Source organism: Gymnodraco acuticeps, unplaced genomic scaffold (genome assembly GCF_902827175.1).
Source record: "Gymnodraco acuticeps unplaced genomic scaffold, fGymAcu1.1, whole genome shotgun sequence".
NCBI lineage: Eukaryota > Metazoa > Chordata > Actinopteri > Perciformes > Bathydraconidae > Gymnodraco > Gymnodraco acuticeps.
Genome location: NW_022992000.1, coordinates 164,122 through 173,546, shown reverse-complemented (window position 1 = coordinate 173,546; position 9,425 = coordinate 164,122). Strand labels below are relative to the sequence as shown.

General features: G+C 40.8%; 1 long non-coding RNA gene across 1 annotated transcript; it reads left to right on the top strand.

Annotated features, from left to right (window-relative positions):
• Positions 1-4,744: 4,744 nt before the first annotated feature.
• On the top strand, positions 4,745-8,596 carry LOC117536413. Its single transcript, XR_004567557.1, has 4 exons — positions 4,745-5,179; positions 6,926-6,957; positions 8,032-8,173; positions 8,318-8,596. It is a non-coding gene; the product is annotated as an uncharacterized LOC117536413 (long non-coding RNA).
• The last annotated feature ends 829 nt before the right edge of the window (positions 8,597-9,425 follow it).

Genomic DNA, 9,425 nt, shown 5'->3' with positions numbered 1-9,425 from the left:
AAATTAAATCACTTTTTGAGCTAGTGTTAGATTTCCTTACCTTGTCGCCATCAGCAGTACACTAATAGCGTCCAGGCAGTTTTGCAAAGAGTAGCGAAAGTGCAAGCACATTAGCTTTCAATAATTGAAAGTGCTACTGCATGGGCTTATGTGTAGTGCTACATACAGAAGTGAGAAGTGTTTTTATTTTGTATTCTTATGGGTTTGCAAGTTGCAGTTGAAACAGGTGGGTTTTCAGTTGGAAGATGTGTGGACTTTCCGCTGTCTTAATATCAATGGGGAGGACGTTCCACCATTTTGGAGCCAGCATAGCAAACATGCATGTTTTTGTTGAGAGGCACGTGCTCAAATGAATCTCAGTGAAGTAGTAGCGAGCCGATTCGGCAAATGAAAAGGCAAGTGCTTGCGTGAATGGTTTAACTATCTTTTGGATGTAGGAAGGGTCTGGTCCATTTACAGCACATTAGGTGATACTGTAAGCGGTGTAGTGTGGGAGAACTTAGATCTTTAGGTGGTTATGTGTGGCTGTCTTTTTGATTACATCACAAACATACTAAAACATTTAGTTCAGTGTCTATTTGTTTTATATTTACTGCAGTTTTTCATGTACAGCAGTACCGTAGTCTGATACATTGTTTACAGTTTGAAAGGGTGTTAATACAAATGTGGTGATAATTAATGTTTTTTTGTGTTAAAGAGCATTTAAAACAGGACGGGTCAAATTTGACCGGGAACACCAAAGTAAGGGGGGGAAAACGAACACAACATGAGGGTTAATGTTACCCTTTTCCTTTGATCATGCATGGACCAAATAAAAGTCTTGAACTGATCAGAAAAAAGATTGTCCCTTGCTTGAATCAAATCTGTTCTTCCACATGACATGCTGAGCTGGCCTTTCTCACATTGCATATGGATCCCAGTGAGCCTGCACAGCATGTGGGCACAATAGGACAATTTATAGACAGAGGTCTTGCATCATCTACCCACCACATGGGAATTCCTCCACTGAATCCCAGGGTCTTATAGCACTGTGGTCTGACACCACTGTGCAAGCTTAACTTGAGAGCAAGAATACAAAACAACTAACGATACAATTTGTGGTGAGGAGAGAACGATAAATAAATAATAATAATTTCAGAGGGTGATGATGATTTTATTTGCATAAAGCTTCACTATGTTTCAACCACTTCTCTTGTGTAATAAATACAAATAAGATGGACTTTTATTAATCCATCGTGGGGAAATTGTTTCTCTGAATTTGACCCATCCTAGTGTTAGGAGCAGTGTGCTGCCATTTTGAACGGCGCCCGGGGAGCAGTGTAGGGAACGGTGTCTTGCTCAGGGACACCTCGGTAGCACTTGAACTGGTGACCTTCCAGTTGCCAAGCCAACTCCCTATCGACTTCGCCAGCACCACCGATAATATCTCCAAATCGTCTAGATTTCATGAGCTTACAAAAAACTGCAATTCTTTTAGCATTGTGAAACAGCATTTTTCAGATGAACCCAGTTTAATAAATGCTTTTTAAACTAGGAGTATGATAACTTCCTGGAACCCCATTCAGCACATTATTACTTTGTATACGCCCCACCCCAAAAAAGAAAATTTTCATTTGAATGAATCAGCATCAGTAAATCAGTAAAATCCACACCACACCATTTCCTTCTACCATTGTTTCCTGTCTCACTATAACATGCAAACTGTACAATTCCATGCTAGCATGCCTGTAAAATATTTGAAACTATTCTCAACATGTTTTTAATGTTGTATAAAAACATGTAGGTCTTACAATAGCAGAATATAATTCCATTGTGAACAAGTCATGTTGTCTCATTGTAATACATGCAATGCACTCTGGCTGGTCCTGACTTGAAGCCATGGCTTGGAGAGACAATTCAACGAGAAAGTCGTAATGAACCCTTATTCTCTTTTGTGCCAAGCAGTGCTGTTTAGGAATTCATGTGCATTGTAACCATGCACGTCTCTGGAAGCAAAATCAAACAAAATTACTTGCTTGGGGTGGAAGTTGTGAAAGTTTGGGATGAAACACTCCATGGTTCACATCCCATGACTAATGTGCTGGGAGTGTGCACCCCGTGAGTGACAGCCAGACAAAGTATGACAAAAAAACAGACGAATCAAATGGAGCACACATCAAAGGAGAGAAAAATGTGATGACAAAAGAGGGAAAACATCCATAAAGTTCTCCTCAAACTCTTTATTGAGGTTATATTAGTGCAATCTATCAGTGATGTACTGGAAAATCCATAACCCTACAGTGGAATTTCACCCCTGTGAGCTGTTCCCCTTTATGAAGTGCAATCTCATAGCAGGGCTGCATGCCTCTACGGAGCTCATTTTTCAAGCAGTGTGACGTGGAATGGCCATGTCAGAAACATAGAGGTGTTGACTGGAGGGGGGCCCATTCTTATACCATTTATCCATCAGAACGTCTCGTGACACAGTCAAATTGCCCACACACCGTTAAATAAGAATCTGTACCATCGCAAATTCAATTTGTGATTGATTAAGTGCATCTGCTTGGAGCCAGAGCTTGTTTATCACACATATTTACAGTTAGAAAACACAAACCAGATAAGGAACTTTGATTTGCTCTCAGACACTGAGATGTTCGTAAATCATTTAAGTCTTGTTAAGTGTATATTGTATTGTTTGACTATTCACACCTCTAAAGTTCAATAATAACACAGTAGTGGAAACAATAGGCTACTGCAACTACGGGTAGCGATGAGAAGTGAGGCAGGGACGAGCTCTGCCTCACGTAAGCCCACAGTAACTGGCTGGAGCGCGGGCACTAATTTAACGCGGGCACTTATTTTGTGAGCGCGCTCAAGCCAGTTACTGTGTGGTGAGGTGAGGCACAGATGAGATCTGCCTCACCTCAGAATGCGTCACCCCACAGAAACTGGCTGGAAAGCGGGCCCTAAGCGCATGCCTGCACCATCTCACTGTATGTCACCAATGTAATGTTTGTAGATCCCTTTATTACATTTATCCTCGCCATCCATAGTCTCTAAATAACTTATTTCACGTATATATGATATTTAGGCTCGCTGGTCTCATCATACAACGGCAATGAAAAAAGCACCAGGGGCGGCAGCCATAACCTCTGCCGCACTGAAGGGGGCGCAAGGGAGCCCACAGGTTCTTGTTGCTACTGTTATTCTACGTAGAGACGGGGTAGACCATGGCGGTAGACGTGACGCAAACAACAAACTAGACTTTTGAAACTAGAGGAAGATAAGGAGGGCTTTTACAAAAAAGTAATAGAGATTGTTGTCCAGAAGGATAGCATGGACTTCATCTTCAAGTCAAGGTAAGACCCCAATTGTAATGAAAATGGGATCATATTAAGAAAGAACAATCCAATATTTAGATTGTGTGTATCCTTTTGTTGAACGGTCTGTTTAAAATGAATCGAAGCATCAGACTAAAAAAGCTTTTGAAAATAACCGAATATGTGAATTATGGTCAAAATATGATATTTGTAAATCTGACTCTGAAAGAGTCAGTGCCTCACCAGCCATGAACCTCACCGCACGTCACTGCTTTACAGTAACAACTCAACAGTGTAAAAATACTCGGTAAAAAACAAAAGCCTTCACAGTAAATTCCCCAGTGTTAAATATTCATTGTCAAAGTTCATAGACTCTTTCAGAGTTATTACAACATCTACTAGAGTAAAATGCGCCGCAAGCCCCCAAGTGTTGGTGAAAAACTTCGGAGTTAAAAGACGTAGCGTAAAAAGTACTCCGCCCACCTCGCTTCTGATAGACCAGGACTGCATCGGCACAATTCTTTCCTCGTGGAAAGGTTTCGGTAAGTTTCTCTTAGTGATGGCGAGATGAAGCCTTATGAAGCTTTGAAGCTTTCCAGCCAATTGGTTCGCAAAAGGGTTCATCTCATGAGGCTTCATCATGGGCTTCATTTGAACACAAACCCCCTGTTGGTCAAAGTGTGTAAAACAGGCAGATTGGACATCTCAACAGTGTGCTCTCTCCCATTGAGTAAAGCCTTAGAATACATCTAAACAACGAACATTAAATCATATCTTCATGTTAACAATATTGTTTTTATTCCAGTTGAATGATTGTGATTGAAAAGCCTAAGGAGGCTGGTAAACATTGCAAAGAGGGATTTGTATTCCTTACTAATATTCATAAACGTAACCATGTTGTAGCCTGAGAAAGGCTAAACCATATCAAATAATACATTTATTAACTACATTATCTCATGTATCTGTAGCTTTTATAAACAACAAAAAAGACGTATTGACGAGTCGTTGAACCAGGAACCCTGCGATCGTGAGTCAACTGCTTTCCAGCTGACTGGAGCACACAAGCTGAATCTCCCTGAAAACACTCTAACGTATTTATTCATTCATGGTTTTTTTCCTACATTTATTTATGCTTTTATCTATTTATACTTATGACATGTTCCGACCTCTATATAAGTGAGGGTCTGAGCTCTCTTAATTCCATCGTGTCACCAGCGGGCCTGGGTACAGGAGGGGTAATATCGTTCTTAAGGCCCTGACACACCAAGCAGTCACCAGAGGACTCGCCGACGCTGACGTCGGCTGTTGCCTGGCCGTGTTCTCCTGCGTCTTGGCCATGTGTCGCACGGGAACACACCGCAAAGACTTCAGTGCGTGAGTGGCAATAACTCTCCTTACCAGCAGGCGGCGGTAGTGTGTATTCGTCATTCAAAAGAGGCAACAACCGGAAGACAGAGAAGAAGAACAGACCGTGATATAAACAACAACAAATAGCTTGTGCGTTCCATTTTCCCTCTCGTCCATCTAAAACATGTTTCGTGCGGCACTGGAGCTATCAGCCATTGCAGTGTTACTTGTGGAAGACATTCTCAAGCAACAGTCTCTCAAGAAGCGGAAGCGAAGAATTAGGAGAAACCGCACTAAATGGGTGAAGTCATGGATACTACAGCGAGAAGCTCACGGTGCTTCCCCGAACCTGTGTCGAGAGCTGGAATTCAATGAAGTGCCAGATTTCAGAAATTTCGCTCGGCTTTTTCCTGTGCAGTTCCACATGTTGGAGGAACTCATCACTCCAATCATCCAGAGGGAAAACACCAACTACCGGGATTGCATCTCCGTGGGGACACGTCTGATGGTTACGCTGCGATTTTTGGCAACAGGTATGCAAGCTAAAGATGTTGCTATATTTAAATATGAATAGCAGTCTGTGTGTGCCTTCTTCTTAAATCGTTTGTTTACGTCCCTCACTTCCGTATCGCTTCTCATGCACTGATTCGCTAGCTGAACAGCCAATCAGAGTGATTGTTTGGTCCGACTGCCAGACCCGATCCATGGCCGATTCAACATGTTGAATCGGCCATGGATCGGGTCAGGCAGTCCAAATAAGGCGTGTCACGGTCGACGGTTCGGGACACACCAAATTGAGTTTGGGCGACAGGACACGCTTCGTCTCCCGACTTACGAGAACAGCCGATATCAGCTTGGTGTGTCAGGGCCTTTATACATCCATGGGTAATATGAGCGTTGTGGTTCAACGGTTCAACCGATCTGAATCGCTTCGTGAAGCAGTCACGTGGTATCGACAGGCAGCGAGGCTTCGTTTGTCATCGTTGACGTCACTGGCCCAAAACGATACATGCCTCGATACATGCTTCACAAAAAGCTTCGGGGATTACTCGGCACACGCTCCGAAGCCTCGGCGCAATACATAACATCACTAGTTTCTCTCTTTCAATCAATTATTTTTGACATTTCAACAAATGCAGCATTTTAAAATAACTTTATATTGTTGTTAAACACACACTCCAGTTGGTTTTGTGTCTTTAAAATACAGAGTTCGAAAGGGCTAAAGTGACGGAGTAGATGGCTAATTTACACATGTGAGCATTTAAGCTAATTTACAAGAACTAGCTAACAGCGAGCTAGACTAATGTTGGCAGGAGGTACCGTGAACGTTGTCAATTTAGAGGGGCGGTTGTGTTGTCTTTGTAACATCTATAGGCTATATTTCAGTAAAATAGCAAAGACTGCATGTGTTGGTTAAACTAGATAACATTAGCATTATGTTAGCTTTTTTCGCACATGAATTTAACAATAGCGTAACCTTAATTAATTTCGTATGACTTGGTTAATGCATGTATTTTATATGAAAGGGATTAATTATTATGTATTTGTTGGCTAGTTCAACTTAATAGTGCATGTTCCTAGTAACCGCTAAACTTCGACCAATCAGATTACATCTGTATGTAGCGGTGCAAGCTAGCAGAGGAGTTACCATATAAAAAGGACTGGCTGTTTACACCGAAAGGCTCTCGCGGCGAGAAAATCGTAAATCGTGTATCATGTGTCGGCAGGTTAAAGTAACCTTATTAATTTACCAAAAAATAAAGACAAACCACTTGTGTTTCACGTTGACGTGACTGTAAATGTGCACGAGCACCAGTCAAATGCTGGTCAAATATGATAGTGACTGGTGTATTTCAGACACAAAGAAAGTAGTGGCAGGTGAATTTAAACATGTGTCTGTCATTGGCTGGTAGATAGTTACATTTAAAAAGAAAATACATTTTTAACCCTGGAAATAACAATTCAAACACAGATGTTCTTCCTCAAGTCAAATGTAAGAGTTGAACACACCATTATTTAATAGGGAACATTGTGCCATAGTGAATTTGATCAATATACCCTTTGATAAAAGTAAAAACGGCAAACTGTGAAAGAGGTAGAATGGAACATTGCTATGAACCTCTTATGTAAATGCATAGTGGTGTTTAAAAAAAAGTATGTAAAATGTATTTAACAAGACTTTGGAAAATCAGTTTATTCTCTAATTATAAGCTAACTGACTTCCTGTATTCCTTCTAAAGTTATATAGAATTCATAAATTGTTCTACTTTGTTTTTCAGATTTGTCTGTTATGTGCTGTGGCCTGGTAATGGTAAGTAACATTTTAGAGTAAGTAAATGTTAACATTAGTCTTTGCTTTCACGCATGTCAAAATGCTTGCACATTTCAGAGACCCCCCACAGTCCAGTCAGTTTACATTTTAAGTTGGACACATGCCAGTAGGATCTGATGCTGCTGTCAGAGTAGCTTTGTGTTGTAGATAAAACAGATTCTGTTTTGAATTGTTTACAGGTACTGTCATGTTGATTAAAACAAGAATCGATAACGAACATAAATATTTAGTTTTTGAATTCTGGTAAGCCATAAGTAATAGGCCTTCTTAAAAGTGGATGTGCCTGTTCATGACTTTTGTGATTGAAGATTGTTCTGTTTAAACTTTAAAGTTATATCTACCTTTTGGGCATCTCCTAAGGTCACAGGAATCAAGGGGCTGATTTTTGTTTGTTGGCTTAGTTGAGTTTAATTTCTCACCTAACTGGTGTGGTATCTAACTTGAGAAATAAATGTTGGTAGGCAAGAAAGTATGATCAGATTATTGACAATTCAAAAGGTATCATTGAAGGTGTTTTGGGGTTATGTATAACGCCAGTGCTACGGGCCGACCCGGAGTTCATATGCAACTCGCAAATATCTTTCTCTCTCTCTCTCTCTCATCTCCTCTCTTCTCCCTTCTCTCTCTTTCTCAATTTTGGTTCGCAAATGCGCCTTTTTTCAAATGACCCGGTGCTCTTTTTTTGGCGGAGGTGCGCATGCGCACCTGCGCACCAGTTATGTGCAGCCCTGGTTATGCCCTTGTTAATCTTGAGCATTTCACATAGAATGACTCTGTTTCTCTCCTAAGCTTTGATCAAGTTCTCCATCCCTCCGGTCAGTGAAGACGAGACAGGACCTGAGTTGGATGGAGACGTATTTGAAGAAGTAGCACAGCTTCCCAACGCTGGTGTATTTACTATCAGATTTGACAATGGTTAATCTGTTCTCTCTTGATTCTCATTTTTTTCTCTACTAAGACTCCGATATAATTTTAGAATGTGAAAAACCGACAAATGGAAGGTGTTTATGCTTATTATTTCTCCTCTCCCTTATTCTCCTGAAATGCACTTAGCTTCCAAGGGGACAACTTCCTCTGCCAGTCTACTGCTTGATGAGCTAACCAATTCAGCGCTGGAACATTTAGCCTGCAGCTCTAATGACACGTTCATGGAGGATGAAAGCCCTTCCAGAAGACTGATGACGATGCCAAAAGGGTAACATGTGTTTTTTTTGACGGCTTCCTTTGAGGATGGCATACATTTTTTGAATGTGTATTTGTTGGTGTATTGGTGTCAATTGTTCAACATTGTTTATTTTTGGGTGAAAATAGTCTTGTCTTTTACTCTGTCCTTTCACAGTTGGTTAAATCTGCACTAACCAAGAAATCAGGTGGCGATGGTATTATCAACCAATACAACCGGACGAAAGGTCTGACTGACTCCACACGGTGACAGATGTTTAGCATCCTCGCTCCTGCTGACTGAAACTCATTAGGTGTATTTTATTTTTGGCACTTGATTTGACTTAAAATAATAATGCTCTGATGTGCGAGTCCCCCGTTTTTGAAGAAACTTTGTTTGAAATGTAACATTGAGTCAGTGTTTTTCTGTTTAAATAAATTGATATCAAGACATGGATATAATCGTTGTTTTTGTTCACTGTGCAATAATTTTAAGTGTAAACTGGGCATAATAAAGTAGATGAATGCAAAACCCTTGAGGAGTTAATTAAAACTAACAACATCTTAGGTAAGAATAACAGTTCTAGGAGTAAACACACATAAATATGTTTAACACTGGCAGGAGTCAATTAAATATCAACACTGTGGGGAGTAATTTCTTAAACTACACTAACGGAGCTTACACACGGCGGCGTGCGTTGAAGCTTGCCGGCGGGCATGTCTGAAGCTTGACCAACAACCAATCACCTGAATCTCCCGCCCCGGACACACAAGCAGCGGTTTGATTGGCTAGAGCTTGTACTGGCATATGATTCGATTGGCTGACGCTTCCGTAGAAGCTTCAAAAGTAGAACATTGCTTTACTTTTGAAGCGAGCAAAGCTACGCTTTGCTCCCACAATGCAATTCGGCGAAGCTTGACGTCACCCCATTCAAAGTGAATGGGCAGAAGCATTGAAGCTTCAACGCACGCCGCCGTGTGTAAGCTCCGTTAGTGTTAAGTATGTTTAACACTGGCAGGAGTCACTTAAATATCAACACTGTGGGGAGTAATTTCTTAAGCAACACTCAGTGTTAAGTATGTTTAACAATAATGAAGAGTGAATTAACAAGAGTAAATTCAGATTAACTCTACAACTCTTAGTGTCAAAACATAACACTGGGTGTTATTCAATCAGAGTGTAAAACTGGAGTAACACTTACCAGTGTAGTGTTAATTATTGACTCTGAAAATGTGACTCTACGTTCAGTGTAACTTTTACACTCTGTAGATAAGGACCATATGTT